Source organism: Lepidochelys kempii, chromosome 5, assembly GCF_965140285.1.
Source record: "Lepidochelys kempii isolate rLepKem1 chromosome 5, rLepKem1.hap1, whole genome shotgun sequence".
Lineage (NCBI taxonomy): Eukaryota > Metazoa > Chordata > Testudines > Cheloniidae > Lepidochelys > Lepidochelys kempii.
The window spans coordinates 22,117,922-22,136,285 of NC_136384.1; the positions used below are offsets into that span (position 1 = coordinate 22,117,922).

Consider the following 18,364-nt stretch of genomic DNA (forward strand, 5'->3'; position numbering starts at 1 on the left):
GACTTGGAAAAGGTTCAGAAAAAGGCAACAAAAATGATTAGGGGTATGGATTGGCTGCCATATGTTGAGAGATTAATAAGACTGGGACTTTTCAGCTTGGAAAAGAGACAACTAAGAGGGGATATGTTAGAGGTCTATAAAATTATTACTGGTGTGAAGAAAGTAAATAAGGAAGTGTTATTTACTCCTTCTCATAACACAAGAACTAGGGGCCACCAAATGAAATTAATAGGCAGCAGGTTTAAAACAAACAAAAGGAAGTATTTTTTCACATAGTGCACTTAAACTGTGGAACTCCTTGCCAAAGTTATTGTGAAGGCATAGATTATAACAGGGTTCAAAAAAGAACTACATAAATTCATTGAGAAATAGGCCCATCAATGGCTAATTAGCCAGGATGGGCAGGGGTGTTTTCCGTACCCTCTGTTTGCCAGAAGCTGGGAATGGTTGACAGGGGATGGATCACTTGATGATTATTTGTTCTGTTCATTCCCTCTGGGGCACCTGGCATTGCCCACTGTCGGAAGACAGGATACTGGGCTAGATGGACCTTTGGTCTGACCCAGTATGGCCGTTCTTATATCCCCGGGGCCTTCAGCGTCTTCTACCTTTTTTTCCCTGAGATCCTAGAATGGGGAGATTCCCTGTGAGAGGTCTCACCACACACTGTCAGAAAAGCAAGCTTAATTCATATTATCCACTTCACTGGTGTTACTCTCTGTTACGCAGTGGTCTCTTGAAAGCATGCAGGCACTCTACTAGAAGATCAGTATCCAGGCTTAAAGAACTCCTCCATTCTTTGGAAAACTTCTGAGGGAAAATATTTGAGCGATCACTAGACAAAGTAGTGGCTGAATTTTGAGAAGGTGATAAAATGCTTCTCATAATTCAAGTAGTATGAAAGGGACTTTAAGTCCTTTTACAAAAGCAGGAAGTCCTTTGCTGGGTAGTCAGAAAAGACAACCAGTACAAAAGAGGGAAATCAAACATGTCTAGAGGAGGTAGGACTAGGAGAGATCTCATTCTGTATCACCCCCTCTGAAGTGAGACAGTCCCTGATCTGAACACTAAATGGCCTGTCAGCACTTTGGACAGGTGGGTTCAGTAAATAAACAAGAATGGATATGCTATAAAATTAAATCAGTATCTCCAAACACATGTTGTATTTATATACTGCACCCCAAAATCTGTGGAGAGCAGACATGAAGGAAGTTGCATTTCAGGGGAATAGTCCTCCATTCTAAGACTGGGCAGAAATGAGTGGTCTTGAATTTCAAACTTTTTCTCTTCTGTTAATCTGAGATACATATCAGTGTTTGCACACCATGCAGAATATATTGCAGATTTAAATATTTTTAAATATATTCAAATATTTTACATTCTAGGTGCTTCCACTTGCTCTCTCAGATGCACTACGAGTCTTTACCAAAGCACTTGTAGCCTTAGTGGCGGCCCTCAGGCTTTTACCTGTCTCCTAATTTGGGCTCCATTCATGGATAAAGTGAAGGCAGATATTCTGTGAATAATCCAGTTCTTGGGAGATCATGGTTTCCTGACAAATCAGGAAGTCACTTCATCCCTATTGTAATGAACATTGCAAACTGCACATCAGGGCAGGGCAGAAGTAGAAGTCAGTGGTCTGGCCTGCAGGCAGATTGTTGTTGATTTTATCCTAGAACACCTACCAGAAATCATGCTTGGAGGTAGAGCTCTCCATGATGAAGGAATCAGGAAGGGACCTTGAGATAAAAGGGAAGAATCAGGGTTCAAATGCCTGGCTGCTGTGATAGGGGCAAGATGTAATTTAAGCTGGGAAGGTATTGGTCCCAGATGCCTGAGAACAACAGTCTGCCTCAGAGAGGGAGGAGCAGGAGCAGTGCTTTTTTCCTGAGGTGAAGGGAAGCTACAAACTTTTCATCCACTCAGCAAGTGAGACTACTGGCCATTTGCATGTATGTGGGTTTTTCCCATCTGAGCTGCGTTCATAGATTGTTTGAAAGTCCAGTGAATGGGAAAGACCCATAGTAGGAAAGGGTGAGCCTGAATGTGAGATACAAAGTAAACTTTGTTTTGCCTGATGTTTTTCACTAAGCATTCAGGCTCACCATTCCTTCCCACCTATACTGGGAATTGATCTACCTTCTTTTGATAGACATTTAGAACTATGCATTATGTACTCTTTTGGTGAAGTTTAAACATTTAACCTTAACCATGCCTAATGTTACAGCATGCAAGTTCTTTTGAGCTATTTTTCAGCTTCAGAAGCAAACTTAACTGAGTTCTTAGTGAGGGAAGAACAAAATTCCTGTTTTGATCTGAGTCTTACACAGTATTTTATCTGAGAACTTTTAAATGGCTTTTACTTATTACGCTGCTATTGTCATATGTAAAAAGTTCAAAACATATAATTAAAAGAAAATCATAAACTAAGCAGATTTTAACTTTGTAGTTTCTTTGACAAGCATAAAAATAAAAATCTGACTTGGATACATTTACAAATATAGTGTAATTTACAGTAAATTGAGTTATGGAAAACTCAAAGGTAAGGTTGATTTTTTTTCGTGATGCTGTATATGGGTGTTGTTTTACACTGATTTCTGCAGCCTTTTATGTTAAATCTTTAAAAACAATGTTCTTAGTAAACTGATATTTTTCTACTGCATCTTGGATAACTAAATTCCCAAGGATATTAATAAAATGCCTTTACTCCATTGGACAGTATGTCTGCGTGGTATCTCAGAAGTACAGTATTTAGTTTTAATCCAGCTGGGCTGTACTTCTAATACATCATTCATTTTCTTTATCCTAAAATAAATCACTATATATTGTGACAAAGTTCCTCCTCTACCTTGGTGGGGTCTTGCGCTTATTGACAGATTTGCTCGCGTTGGAGCTTCACGGCAGCCCTCAGTTTGGCTGTTTTTATGAACCCACAGTCCAGTCAACTCCTCCTGTGTCTGACCAGGAGCTGGGAGGTTTGGGGGGAACGTGGGCCTGCCCTCTACTCCAGGTTCCAGCCCAGAGCCCTGTGGAATGCAGCTGTTTAGAGTGCCTCCTGGAACAGCTGTTCGACAGCTACAACTCCCTGGGCTACTTCCCCATGGCCTCCACCCAACATCTTCTTTATCCTCACCAGAGGACCTTCCTCCTGGTGTCTGATAATGCTCGTACTCCTCAGTCCTCCAACAGTCCGGGTTCTCACTCTCAGCTCCTAGCGCCTCTTGCTCCCAGCTCCTTACACACATGCCACAAACTGAAGTGACCTCCTTTTTAAACCCAGGTGCCCTGATTAGCCTGCCTTAATTGATTCTAGCAGCCAATTAGCCTGTCTGTCTTAATTGTCTCCAGAATGTTCCTGATTATTCTGGAACCTTCCCTGTTACCTTACCCAGGGAAAAGGGACCTAGTTAACCTGGGGCTAATATATCTGCCTTCTATTACTCTTCTGTAGCCATCCGGCCCAATCCTGTCATAATATTTTAACACTGAATTGTTATCCAAAACATTTTAAATGGTTCTCTTTGTAGAAGCAAAAAGGTCTGTGTTTGTGAAATTGTGCATAAGATATTTTGTGCCTATAGTCTTCTTACCAGTGGTTTTGATAATCTGCATCATAAAATCAAAAACACGGGAGATGGAAAAAGAACTGCTGGATACTTAGCAGTGAAATTTTGTTGCTTATGATGTAGTCAATAGTACTTTCTTCATTTAAACCACATCTTCTGTTCCTAAAGTGGATTCTGTGTCTGGGGGTCAAAATCAGAGCAGTCACTCTTTTTAGTTTGGGGTGAGTATTGCATCCTTGATTCCCTTGCCAGATTGTATCTCCAAAGCCAGAATCTTGTTGGTTCCTGACTTTTCATACTGCTTAACATTTTTACCTCCCCCTCCCCCTCCAACCTTCCCCAAATCAGTTAAATGGATATTTTCTTAAATTTCTAAAATTTTTGAGGGGTTAGCTAGTAATTGGTGTCTCTCCTTATGTATTCTCTTTGAGGAACATCAGTATTGTTCTTCTGGTAAGGCAAGTTTGAATCATGGCTGACAATACATAGCACAAAGTTAAGGGGCCTAAGCAGCATGACAGTTTCCTTCTAGTCATGTACTAAAAGCGAGTTCTCCATTAACATGTTGTCCCTCCCTTTGGTGGTGCCAGCCAGGGCAGACTCCATGCTAATTGGCAGTTCAGTAAAGACCTTGCAGATCAGAAATGTAACTGAGTGCCGGTCTACGAAGGGAGTTCACGGAGTTGAAGCGCACTAACAGATCCACTATACATAAGCAGAAGTAATAGCTTGCAGATATCTTTAGTTCTCAAAGTCTCAAGGATCTGCTATAGTGGATGTTTTAGTAGCTTTTTTGTCCCCTGCCTCCTTTACGGATGATGAAGAGAAGGTCTATATTTAGCATTAAGGAAAGGAAGCAGTGTAGCTGTTTGGGGCAGGGACTGTCTTTTTATTCTGTGTGTACAGCACCTTGCACAATGGGATCCTGGTCCTTGACAGGAGTTCCAAGGCCCTATGATTATACTATTAATAAGTTACTCAAGGCTTCAGTTATTTTCCTTTTGCTTCCTGCTGATGTATGGTAAATGATTATTCTAATTTATTATTTTCATCCATGGACATTTTACATATGGCTTTGTGTTCCAGAATTGTTAAACTGGCTGTGTTTGCCAAGGAAGAAGTAGATTTTTAAGGCCAGGTGGGACTGTTTAACTGTTCTGTTAATCTAGGCTGAACTCCTGCATGATGCTGGCCAAAGAACCTCACCCAATAATTACTATTTCAATCCAATAACTTCTGTTTGAGCTCTAGCGTATCTTTAAAAAAAATCCAGTCTTGATTTAAATAGGTAGGATTTGTGCTAATGAAGATTTCATTCCTCCCCTTCCCCTAATTCCTCCTCTCTAATCTCTGCGGTCCATTCTGCAATAGCTTTCTTGACCAAGCCTATACAGATACCAACTGCTGCCTCAAAGGTAGAATTGCTGCAGATGCAAATCTCCAACTCCCATCTCTGATTCTTAAAGAAACAGTCTAAGGCCAAGAAAACAGAAGACCGGATGAAAAACAAAAATGTCCTAAGTGATTTGGATGAACTTTTAAAATTGTCTATTTTCATTTATAATTTAAGAGCCTATCCTTGGCTCTAGGCACTTTTAACTTTTAAATAGAACAATATATAAAATTCACATTATCACATTCGACACAGTCAGTGCCTATGAACCTGTAATAACTCCCACATACATTGTGACTTCATTCTCTCCCTCAACTAGCTCCCTTCCCAAATGTCTGTGAGCATTTATGGACTTTTCAGCCTGGATAATCAACAATGTTGGGATCTGAGAGACCGAGTGGAGCAAGTTCTTGAGTCTAGGATGCTTCCGGAAAAAAATTACCTGCTAGAAAGCCCCACCAATTTTTTTAAAACAAAGTGGGCATGAGTATCTCCACTGATCTAAAATGCAGAGGTTTATTCTAGTCAGAGAAATTATCTCAGATAGGAGGTTCCCAAATTCTTTAGGGTTTTAAGTTTTTTGAAAAGTCCTTTAAAGTCCACTCTGAAATCAACAGCCAGCCAGAACACCTCTGGGAGCCTTGATACTATGTGCTCTTAGTGAGAAACACAGCCAATAAGTGGGTTGCCACATTCTGCGCTAGCTTCAGTTTCTAGATCAGAGGTAGGTAAACTACAGCCCGTGAGACACATCCGGCCTGCGGGACCCAGCTGCCCGGCCCCTGAGCTCCTGGCCGGGGAGGCTAGCTCCCGGCCCCTTCCCTGCTGTCCCCGCTCCCCCGCAGCCTCACCTCGCCCCCAGCGCAATTCTCTGGGCAGCAGGGCTGTGAGCTCCGGGGGCAGTGCAGCTGCAGAGCTCGGCCTGACCCGGTGCTCTGTGCTGCATGGTGGTGGAGGTGGCGTGGCCGGTGCTCCAGGCAGCGCAGTAAGGGAGCAGGGGGGGTTGGATAGAGGGCAGGGGAGGGTGGGGGTGTGGATAGGGGTCAGGGCGGAAACAGGGGGTTGAATGGGGGCAGTCAGGAAGGAGGGGAGGGTTGGATGGGGTGGCGGGGGGCAGTTAGGTGCACGGGTCCGGGGGTGGTCAGGGGACAGGGAGCGGGGTGTCTGTGGATGGGGCAGGAGTCTCGGGGGAGGGTGGCACGACCCCCTCCCCTAACCAGCCCTCCATACAATTTCCGAAACCCGATGTGGCCCTCAGGCCAAAAAGTTTGCTCGCCCCTGTTCTAGATGGTCTCAAAATGTACCTCTGTGTAGAGCACAGCCTGTTAATATAGTCTTGAGGTGGCAAAGGCATGTATTGCCTTAGCAAGGTCCTCAAATGAAAGAAAGTCAGTCATCTTACCATAACAGATGGAAAATATGGCTACAGCTCCTAACTGAATAGCCAAGGATCTAGCAAGATCGTTACATTGCGAATGTTCATGCAATCTTCAGGTTTTTATGGCTGTCTCTTGCATCTACCAGCGTTAGGTTTATCTGGATTGAACATCAGTCTGTTAGCTCTCCTCTAAGCCCCAATTTTATGCAAGCAGTAGGAAATGTATACAGAAAATTCTCTCTGGAACATCAATTGCTAGGAGTGAGAGACATGGTTAAGGTAGAGAAAAATTATTTTGGTGTCCATGATAGTTGATCTTGGCCCAACTCTGCATTTCTGTTTGCAGTATTTTCATGGTAGTGTCTAAGCTGTTTATTCTTTCTGACTATCATCATTTTTGTTCTGTGAACTTTTTTTGTATCTTCCTGGTAATGAGGGTCCAGTACTGAATTAATATTCGAGACATTGCTGTATCAAAGCAATACTGAGACTACTAACATTCCTGGTTTTTTACATGAAGGCTTTATGTCTATATCTGCAAGATAAGGGTGTGATTCCGCGGTTCGTGTACACATACACTAGGTCTTACGAAGCTAGTACAAGTATAAATAGCAGTGTAGCTGCAGTAGGACTGGTAGCAGCAGTGGAGGCATGGTTGAGCCGTGCTGAATACATACCCACCTGAGTGGGTATATACTTGGCACCGCTGAGCTGTGCCTTTGCTGTTGCTGCCAGTGCTACTGTGGCTACATTGCTATTTGTACTTGTGCTAGCTCAATGAGAGGTAGGGTAAGTATCTGTACACGAGCAGGGAAATTACACTCCTATATTCCAATGTAGACATAGCCTACAACATAAAGATGCATTGTCCTCTTTTGCTACCAAATCACATTGCAAAACCAAGATTAATTTGCAGTCCAGTGTTGACCCTCAGGGTACGTCTACACTGCAATGTAAGCCCAGGGTTAGTCTATGAACCTTGGGTTTGCAAGCCCAGGCCTTGAGCGTCCACACTACATATTGATTCTAGGTTTAGAATTTCTGGAGCTGGGCCTCAAACCTAGGGCTCCAGCTTCCGAAGTGCAGTACTGAATCAGACCTGAGTCAAACCACTCTATCCCAGGCTTCCTAGCACCCTCTCCAGATGTGGCTGCTTTAGGCTTTGGTTTATTGCTCAGCATGGGAAAACCTGGCTGTCCACCAGGCATGTACAAGAAATTCCCAACAGATCCTGCCAAGTTGTCTTTTGGGTCTGCATTCCCCGGCAACAGGAGCCAGTAACATTGGGAGGAGCCACCATTTGAAGAGCTTCTCTTGCTTACGCTTTCACTCCTGTTTCAGCAAATGGGCAGAGCATCCATTAGATGCCATTGGACGTTCTGGCAGCAGATTATGGTGGAGGAGGAGGATGACAGACATGGAAAAATGGAACTGGCTGATGCTGTTTGTGGCTCTTGGTGTAGCTGTTGATGTCTGTGTAGATAAGCATTCCTGGAGCCCAGCCTCAAGCACAGATTAATGGGATCACATCATCATACAGAGTGACCAACAATGGAATGACCAACAATGGGTCCAGAACTTCCTCATGAAGAAAGTTACATTTCTGGAGCTTTGTGAGCAGCTTGCCCTCCAGCATCACAACGCATGCATGATGGCGGTCATACCAGTCAAGAAGCAGGTTTCTGTAACAGTCTGAAAGCTGCCTTATACTTCAGACTACTACAGGTCCATCACTAACAAGTTTGGCCTTGGAAAGTCATCTATGGGTAAAGTGTTCATGGAGGTTTCAGAGCGAATCAGGTGTGTGATTTACGCAAACAGGCCAAAACAATATTCCTGAAGTAACTGGTGGTTTTGAGAGAATGGGGTTTCCAAACTGCACCAGGGCCATTGGCTGGACTCGTGTGCTCATTGTTTGCCCTATTCAAGGAACACGTGAGTACATAAGCTGCAGAGGGTTCTACGTTATGAACCAGGCCCTTGTGGACCACAGGCCAACTTATGGATGCCAGTGTGGGCTGCCCTGGAAAAGTTCATGATGCCAGCGTTTTCCGATGGTCAGGAGTCCTTAATGGACAGACTGGGATACTGTTCCCACCAAATGGCATTGTCATAAATGGAGTCACTGTTATCCTGGGGGACCCCACATATCCCCTTTTGCCTTGGCTATGAAACCATATCCTGATCTCAGAGAGACCAGCAAAGGAGCATTCCGTTACATTCTTAGCAGATGCAGATTGGTGGTTAAACGTGCATTTGGAAGACTGAAATCCCACTGGCACTGTTCACAGACACATTTGGAAGCCTGTGTCATGAATGCTGTCCATATTATTGTGGCTTGCTGTACTCTTCAGAATACTTGTGAAGCCTTTTGAAGCCAAAGGTGAGCCATGCACCCGTCAATGGAGCTATTATAGTAATGGATTGCTGAACTGGTACACTCAACCAGAAAGTTCACTTATCACAGCTAGGACAGGATGCATCTAGGCACACACATCAGGGATGTTCGGTGCTCACACATCATGGACTCACGGGCTAATGGAAGAGGGAGTATAGTACATTTATGAATGTGCTTGTACAGTCTTTACATCTTGCAGTGAAATGTATGTGGGAGGTTGATTGCCGTGCATTGTAGTTATGAATATCATGACAGCTTATGAAGTGGCAGGAACTGGATTTTAGATTATGGCTTGATGTAGAGAAATTTATTGAGAAATAATGATTGCATACGACTTCCCAGTTGTGCCTTTTCATGTGATAAGCTTTTATTTGAAGTACACGTTACATGATACAATGCAGTGATGCCAATAACATTTCTTAATAAAATAAACTTTTTATTTTTTGAAGATTTATTAGAAACACACAATATTAAACCATTGCCAGACAGACCAGTTGATATTAACACACCAAAACACCAGCAATAAATCAACAGCAAAACCTTAAACATGAATAGTGCAAATTTTTTGGAACTGGTTCCACTGTCAGCTCTTACTGTTGAGTTTCCTTGGCCCCCTGTTCTCCTTTGCCTTTCTTCCGCGTGTAGTGTGCACTTGGCGGCACAGCAGGTGGGTGGAGCTGTTCACATGGGCAGAGGTCAGCAAGTGGTTGTATGTATGCAAGGAGGAGGGGGCCAGCATGGGCTGGAGAGCTGCATGGCCCAGCCAACCACAGAAATGTCCAAAGTGTTCCTGGTCTGCAGCACATGGAACCGCGGAGGGGGACTCCAGCCATGGTGCAGGTGCAGCAGGAGGCTGAATTCTGATGGCTATAAGCATAAGCAGCCTCTCAAACAGGTCTTTCGGCTGAGCTCTATCTTTCTTCCTCAGCTGATATTCCTGCTCCAGAAATGCTGCAAACCTCCCATATGTGCTGAAACTCTGTCCTCTCACTCTGCAGTCTGTCTGTGCCTTTCCATTTGCCGCACATCTTTCTCCCTCTGGTATTGCACCTGCTTGTTGGCCCTGTCCAGAATGTCCACCATAAGTTCATCACAGAAACACATCTGCTTGGACCAGTCTGTGACAGTTCTGCATCCCAGGGGCGTGCTAGAGTAGGCCCATGCTGCTGAGGTGGTAGGACCATCAGAGATTGAAGGACCATCAGAGCCTGAAGGGTTTAAAAGCAGATATCAGACTGCATTATTGTTTGTGCTTCCTAGAGAGGTTCAGTGCCTCGTGAAACACCAAGCTAATACTTTTGTAAACTGAGCTTCTATAGATTCTGAGAGGAATGCCTCAGCTCCCAGAAGCTTCTTAGACAAAGTTCAGTTAATCACAGTGAAAAGACTGCGCAGACAATGGTAAGTTACAATTTACTATAATTTTTGTTTTAAAATTACAGACCTGCTTGGCCTTTTGGGGATTGTTGAAGGGCTGGTGTAGCTTTCTACATAAACCTTCTCTATGCTTTCAGGCATTCCACATTCTTGAGGACATCAACAATCCTAGAGGTCCCAGAATGGCGAAGGGGGATTTTATTCCAAGCTGCTGGTGGCAAGACAGCTGTGTATAAGACAGAGGTGTTCCTTGACAGAGGAGCATATGGATGAGTGGAGTGGGCTGATGACCTACAGAGGAGGGCCTAGGAAATATACCCTTCCCTGAAATTTGTCTGCCTATCTGGAGTCCCTACTACGGGGGAAAATAGCTTCTTCAGTGCCCAGGATTGGATCAGAATTCATGAGGGAATCAACGGGATGCTACGCAAGTGTCCACATGGATAATTGTCTCCCTACAGCTCTGTACAGCACTCGTAGGCTACTCTGAATGCATCTACTCAGGAACTACATGCAAACACACCTGATAATATGGATTCTCAGAGAACTACACAGTTATTCCCTCCTCCCCCATCTTCTTGGCACATTTCAGGACTACGTACAACCTCCTGGTTGTACTCCAGACATTGATTTTTGTCACCCATGGACTACACTTAACCTCCCTCACAGCAGTCAATTTTTTGTTTACAGGCAGCTCGTTATGATGTGGCATGCCTGATTTGCACAGTGTGGTGTATTAAAAGGGAAAGCAGTATACAGTTCTTATTTTACACACCACGGCACATCTCTGTAAGCATGTGCGAGTTTCTAGTAAACATTTAGTTTTAAGTGCTTGTTTCGCTGTTCTTTGCGCTTCCTTGAATTCCACGTGGTGTGTGTCTAGATGGGCTTATGCTGCTGCCTACGGCTTGCAATACATTTTGTACTGGGTTATAAATAGGAAATTCCTCCCTTCCCTATGTTAATAACAACAAACATGGAGCCAGAAACTTAACAGGCTCAGGGGCTATTTCTCCCTTTTGCATTTCTGATGCTGGTTCCATGGCAGGCAGCTCCTCCAGGGAAGCATTAAAAAGCTTCTCCACATAGGGACCCAGAATGTGTTGCAGCTACTCCAGCAGCAGAGCCTCCTTGGCGACCATTTTGCTCACAAATCACTTTGGCAGCCTCATCTGGCACTTGCCGGCTCCCCTCTGGTCCTATACTGGAGTTAGGGATTAGAAGGTTGCTGTCCTGGCTGACCAGGCTGTCTGAAGTGTTCATGTCTCAGTGCAATACCCACCACCTGCTGATCTGTGTCAAGCTCTAGTTGAATAGAAATTCAGATCAATTAAAAATGCATAACACCAGTATTTTAAGTATTTTTGTTAAATAAAACTACCTTAAATATGCTGCATACATAACAAAAAAAATTATGAAAAATGTCTTTGCATTGTAAGCTAACTGATTTATTAAACAAAGAAGGTATTGTCTATAGTTAATGAATTGAACTGATTGTTTCTGGTCATCATGTCTTTCAAGATTTTAAAAAGAGTAGATCTCATCCTCTCACACCTTTTTTTTTTCTTCCATAGATTGGAAGAGGAAAATAAATCCCAATTGGTTTCTTAACTTTGAATGAAATAATCATTGAATTTAACTATTTGAATAAACAAATTATTTTCTGTGCTCCTGCAGAAGAGGCTACTACTGTCAAAAGTTGATTTAGCACTTCAACAATGTGATCCCAGGTGCTTAGCCAGTGACTTCCTCCAGTTCAGTGCTGAATGCTAATTTTTTGTATTTAATTTACACAATTTTAATATTAGAAGCTTAGGCCATAAATAGGTTGTCGGTTGCAAATTAATTTTAAATAAGTTTTTAAATTTAAAAACATTTATTTTAAATAAAAATCCAGAATTGATTTTTTTTAAAAGCTTGATTTTTATCCACCCTGTTTTCACTCTAATTCCTGCTTTTTATTCATAGTAGGCCTGTCAAGCGATTAAAAAAATTAATTGTGATTAATCGTGCGATTAAAAAAATTAATCGTGTGATTAATCGCACTGTTAATAATAGAATACCATTTATTTAAATATTTTTGGATGTTTTGTACATTTTCAAATATAGTGATTTCAATTATAACAGAATACAAAGTGCACAGTGCTCACTTTATATTTATTTAAATATATTTAGTGTTCATTACAAGTATGTTAAGCATATCTGGCATGTAAATACCTTGCAAGGCCGGCTACAAATGTCCCATGAGAATGCCTGTTCTCACTATCTAGCGACATTGTAAATAAGTAGGCAGCATTATCTCCCGTAAATGTAAACAAACTTGTTTGTCTTAGCGAATGGCTGAACGGGAAGTAGAGCCTACAGGTCCACTCAGTCCTAAAGTTTTGCATTGTTTTGTTTCTGAGTGCAGCTATGTAACAAAAAAAAAATACATTTGTAATATTGTACTCACAATAAAGAGATTGCACTACAGTACTTGTAAGAGGTAAATTGAAAAATACTGTTTATTTTGTTTATCATTTTTACAGTGCAAATATTTGTAATAAAAAGTAATATAAACTGAGCACTGTACACTTTGTATTCTGTGTTGTAACTGAAATCAATATATTTGAAAATGTAGACAAACATCCGAAAATATTTAATACATTTCAGTTGGCATTCTATTGTTTAACAATGCAATTAAAACCGCGATTAATTTTTTTTAGTTAATCGTATGAGTTAACTGTGATTAATTGACAGCTCTAATTCATAGGTATTTTTACAACCTTTTTATTATTCCCTAATTGTCCAAACTTTCTTTCTGTTAAAGACAGATGTTAAAACTGAGTTCACATGCCTTGCCATTTTTAGTCGTCGTCATTGCATTTGGTTGTTTTTTCTCATTAGAAGTATTCTCCCTCCTCTGCTATATTTGTGAAAACCCTTTTAATTCTTATCTCCTGTAGCTATTGGCAACTTGTTCTTCTTTCTCTGGTGTCACTGCCCTCATCACATGACATCTGTCCTACAAAGAGAACCATTTCTTCTCTCTACCCAGTTTTCTCTATTGTCACCTCTGTCATTCCCCATTCCTTTTTTTGAGGACACCGTTAATTCTGAAAATTAGAGCCATCATACCACTCTTGGCCTCCACCCATCCCCAAGTTAACGATGTGTAACTTACTCTTTCTCAATACAGGACAGGAAATAGTGATCTTATCTCTTTAATGACGTCATTTCCTACCACCTCCTCAATCCAATATCTCCTGCCTCTTCCTTAGCACTGAAACTACAATCCTTACTGTGGTCATCCACTCCCCCCCACTGTTCTGATCTTGGCTCCCTTACACTTCATTATTTTCCTGTTTGACCTCAGTGCAGTGTTTGACATTATTGGTACATCCTCCTATGTTTTAAACATGATGCTGGTATCTGATATTCTTTTGTCTTTCTAATAGCTATTGGAACATGGACTATAGGTTCGCTAAAGGCTATCCTTGAAAATTCCAGCTATGTTCACTTCTTTGTGTACTGTTTCCAACATGGATGTCCAGAGTCTCTTCTGTCAGAGCACAAAGGATTTCTGAAATCCTATGCTGCGACTATGAAGAAAAGATTATTTACCTCCACAGTAGCACTTGCAAAGTCCATGGCAACTGAACTGATCTGAGGTGGCAGGCTAGTAAACGTAACGTGGTGATGGCTGAGCTTATTTAGTAGTGAGGAGTTTCACTGTTACTCTTTTTAAAAAGAGTTTTGTCAGGGTTTGTGTATAAAATAAAAATTATTGCTTAGATTAAATAATTGCAACATTTAACATGAAAATTCTACTTTATATTAAAACTTTCCTTTAAACCCCTTGGAAAGTCTCCAGCCTCTCTCATTTGTTTGTCTGCTGAGGAACCAATTCCACTGTCACAGATATCAGCCATTTCTTGCCATGGAATGGCTAGTTGTTGGCTCACCAAGAGTGATGTACAGTGAAAGTGCTGATGCTCCCTGGCTACCCAAACCCTTGTAGAGCCCTATTACAAGTAGACTTGCAGATGTGTTTCTCAGATGACTGCCTGCCACATGAGATCTAAATTCCTGGGCTGTACAAGATTGTCTCCTGATTTTCATAGCACATAGGGTTTTCCATGTTAGATCAAACCAAAGATACCTCAGACCCAGTAGTATCCTGTCTCCAGAAATGGCCTATGCTTGATGTTTCAGTGGAATGTAAATACCCAAGCATCAGTAAGATATCTGGACATAGATATCTTGGATCTTGCAGTCTTGGATTCAGTGTGGGTGGGCTGGTGGGTAGAAACTTCCTTCCTGATACTTGTAGCTATCAGCTGAATGGTAGAAATGTGGGTTTCCAAAAGTGGCAGGATTGGACCCTCAAGTCACTGTACAGACAAGATGGCAATTTTCCTGGTCTTTAGATTTTTATATTATCTGCCTGCCTTTTGAAGGTGTCCTTCACTAGTGTATCGGGGCACCAAACCCAGCTATTAGATATGCATTATTTTGTTCCCAAACACTTGTTTGGGAACTTACTATAACAAGACTGTAGCCCATCTCAGGATGGACGGTCAGTTCATCTATAAAAATCACATCTCAACTCATCTTAAAAACTTTTAAGGGAGCCCAGTCATGTGGTGACATAAAATGAGTTACAGAAACTGAACACACATGTTTAAATGTCACAAGCAAATAATTCTGTTGCATCTCGGCCTTGATTATCTGAAATGTAGTCCTGTCCCCCACCCCCGTCATCTTTTCTAACTGTGGTCTGGGGAGCCTTCTGTGTGATCCATGGAACATAATCTGTCATATTAGTGAAGCCTCTGTCACTCTTCAAAGTAGTGATGATTTCTTCCAGATGTGGCCCAAGACAAGACTTGTAGGGCTGTTCTACATGGGGGACATTTTTCTAAAATTCTACTCTCTGTTTCTAAAACTAGTTAAGCCAAACAGATTTTAATGGTGGCTGAAGCCTTAGTATAGATTCATTTTTAGATCCTGAACCATTTTTACTGGTGTCAAAAAGCAGATTTTGAATTAAGTGTCAAATTTAAGGTGAAGAGCAGAATTCTCAGCTTTTGCAGTTAAATAGCTGAAGAGAACTGTATAGCAGTGAGTAGCATCAGTACATCTGAAACAAGTATGGGGGCCTAAGGTCTCTGTTACAAACTTTTAAAAGTCTTGCCCTGTTTTATGTTTTTATTGCTGTACATATACCTAAGCGCTCTCTTGTGGTAAGTTTGAGAAAGATAGTGGAGGGTTGACTTCATTGGAGCTACACTGATTTACATCACCTAAGGCTCAGACCTTTGAATCTTCCTCGTATACCAGTAATGGAAGATATAGGCATGGGCTAGCTCAGCTGGCTGATTATGTGGAGAATAAAGTGCTGAGGATAAAGGCATGAAACAACGTTTTGGATATTTCAGTACAGATGGAAGAACCAGAGAGGCAGGAAGGCTACTGAATAGTCACAGAGCTGCATGCTGTAGTTCCTGTATGCAGAATTATTGTTTTAAAATAAGAAGAAGAAAAAACCTATTCAAGCAGTCCTATCCCATTTTTCGCCTTCAGAAACAAACAAACAAACGAGTCCCCCAAACAAAAAGGAAAACCCCACCACCGCCACCACAATAGCCTGGTAAATTTGTTTTTATTTTATTTTTGTTTAATAACTTATTTATTTTACTTGTATCATGTCCTGAGTTGTGCTTCAGTAAACCTAATCTGAGCAGCTGGCTAGTGATATCTCTCCATGAGGGGATTAAGATATTGTAAATTCCACTGGAAACCAAAATCTGTGTATATGGTCTGTAGGAGATCCTATGAATTTGTGGCCCAGCATCCTGTATTTCTCTGGTTGGGTTGTCAGTGGAATAGTTGAGAACTACTGTGTCCTTCCCACAGAAACATCTTCCAGTTGACTTTTAGCCATCTGTGATGTAGTATTTTGTTCAGGGTTAACACTAACAAAGCTGGAGCCCCTGCAAAGCCATTTTATTGTTTCCCTTTGCATACAAGGCCCAGAATTTAATAAGCAAGCTCTTTCCACCCCATGCTGTGACCATGGCCTGATATGGGGTGGGGGAAGGGAAGTCTAGGTATTATGTTTAGACTAGGTATATGTATTTGTGGGAGGAGTTAAATGAGTAGTGAGTGAAGATTTCTGGTTCAGAGGAATGTGTGATTTCCCCTAGTGATAAATGGATGATACTCACTAATAGTGCCCTCGTTCTATAAGTAGCACCTTGTTCTCCACACCATGTATCCATCAAAGCACTGATTCACAAGCAATAAACATGTCACTAGTACTTCATTCTGTCTCAGGTGGGAACCCATGCCCTGACCCCTCCTGCAGATGTGGCAGCATTGTCTGAACCATCCCTGGTCTTGTTAACTATATGTAACAGGACCAAGTACTCCCTTTTAATTGTATCCTGTCAAACAGCTGGTTTAATGGTAGCAAGCAGAGCCCTCTGCGTATCTTGCACAGGAAGTAAGCATGCCACTAAGTTCAAGCTCCTGACCCTTTCTTATCAGGTTTTCAGAGAGTTAGGACTTGTGTGCATGGGGAAATTGACAGGCAGCTATAATGGAAAATCCCTGCATAGACTTACTGTTCTGAAATAAATATGACTTTATTCTGAAGTAACTACTCTGCTTTGGAAACAGAGTAGTTATTCCAGGCTAAAATCATTTTTATTCTGGAATAGAGTGTCTACATGGGTGAGTTATTCTAGAATAGTTAAATTGTAGTGGACTAGCAGTAGCAGAATAACTATTTCAGAATAGTCGTGCTGGTAATTTTTCCTGAATAGACAAGGCCTTTGCAAAGATTCTTCCCAGATGCTTATGAATTTGCACAAGGCAGATCTCCTATCTCAAGCACTAGGTATTCTAAAGGCTGTAGTTGAACTTTTGTCCATCTGAAGCTCCTAGGACAAACCCTGAGATTAGTTTTTGCTGCTTTGTTACAATCTGAGGGTCTGCTTCCTTATAGACAAAAATGTTCCATTTTCATTAAGGAAAACTGGCTTGTCTGCCCAGTGTAGACCAGATATCATTACTTTACAAATGAGGTCAATATGGTATTTTAGTCTAGGGTGTGTTTGTTTAAAGACCATCTGAAAAATGTTTCTGCATTACATTCACTGGTCAGGCAAATAGTGTTGGTATGCTATGTGTTTAAAAGCAGCTCAATTAACAGGATTTTAACCCTAGAGTAGAGGGGGGCAAAAGGACCTTTACAGGTACTCCTCATACTCTAACCTTGTGAAAATGTTCTGGGGGCAGTTAATTAATAATCCACCCTTTTGTAAACTCAAAGGAATTTCAATCTGCCTAGTTTTTGCAGAGAAAAAGGAAAGATTGCAGGGCAGTGTCACAGTTAACAAAGGGCAACCACCATAACAAAAGTACTTAACAGTCAATGGGACTACTCACAGTACATAAATTTAAGCATGTGTGTAAATCTTTGCAGGATCGGGGCCATAGTGGATGACTGAAAATAGTCTGGAAAATAGCTTACTGAGGTTAACTGTTTACTGTGAAGACAGTTCAAATGTCCAGTACTGCAAAGACCTCATGACCTTAATTGATTCAGTCACTAGATATGCTCTGTTGCTGTAGCCATGTTGGTCCCAAGGTATTAGAGAAACAAGGTGGGTGAGGTAATATCTTTTATTGGACCAGCTTCTGTTGGTGACAGAGACTAGCTTTCGAGCTACACAGAGCTCTTCCTCAGGTCTGGGAAAGGTACTCAAGAGGGTCACCGATAGTTTGATCTTGTATTTAGCTGTGACACAGTTGAGTACCATTCCCAGACCTGAAGAAGAGCACTGTGTAGCTCAAAAGCTTGTTTCTCATTAACAGAAGTTGGTCCAGTAAAAGATACGACATCACCCATCTTGTCTCAGTCAGTAGATGTCAAATAATGGGCAACACTCCTCACTCTCTACTCCTTTGCCTATTTAATTGGAGTTGAATTTATCAACCTAAATATACTAAATTGGAATTAATCCTGATGGAACCTCTTTCATAGCTGTAATGAAAAGTGAGTATTCTGGACATTCACGTCATATAGAAGATAGTGTGATGGAACAATGCCATTTTTTAAGAGTGCATTTGATCTACAGTCTTTGGGTATGTTCAGTGGTTTGACTAACAGTGAAAAGTACAAATGTGCAAGAGATCTAGGTTTTTAAGTTCCATAATGTAGAGGTGTCTGGCTTTAAGCACAGGAGTAGGGTGCTTTTGAAAGT

The 18,364-nt window shown here is 41.6% G+C and overlaps 1 protein-coding gene across 6 annotated transcripts in view; it reads left to right on the forward strand.

Annotated features, from left to right (window-relative positions):
• ZNF532 (zinc finger protein 532) overlaps nucleotides 1-18,364 on the forward strand; it is an 81,039-nt gene that overhangs the window by 22,699 nt on the left and 39,976 nt on the right. The gene's annotated exons all lie outside the window — the stretch shown is intronic.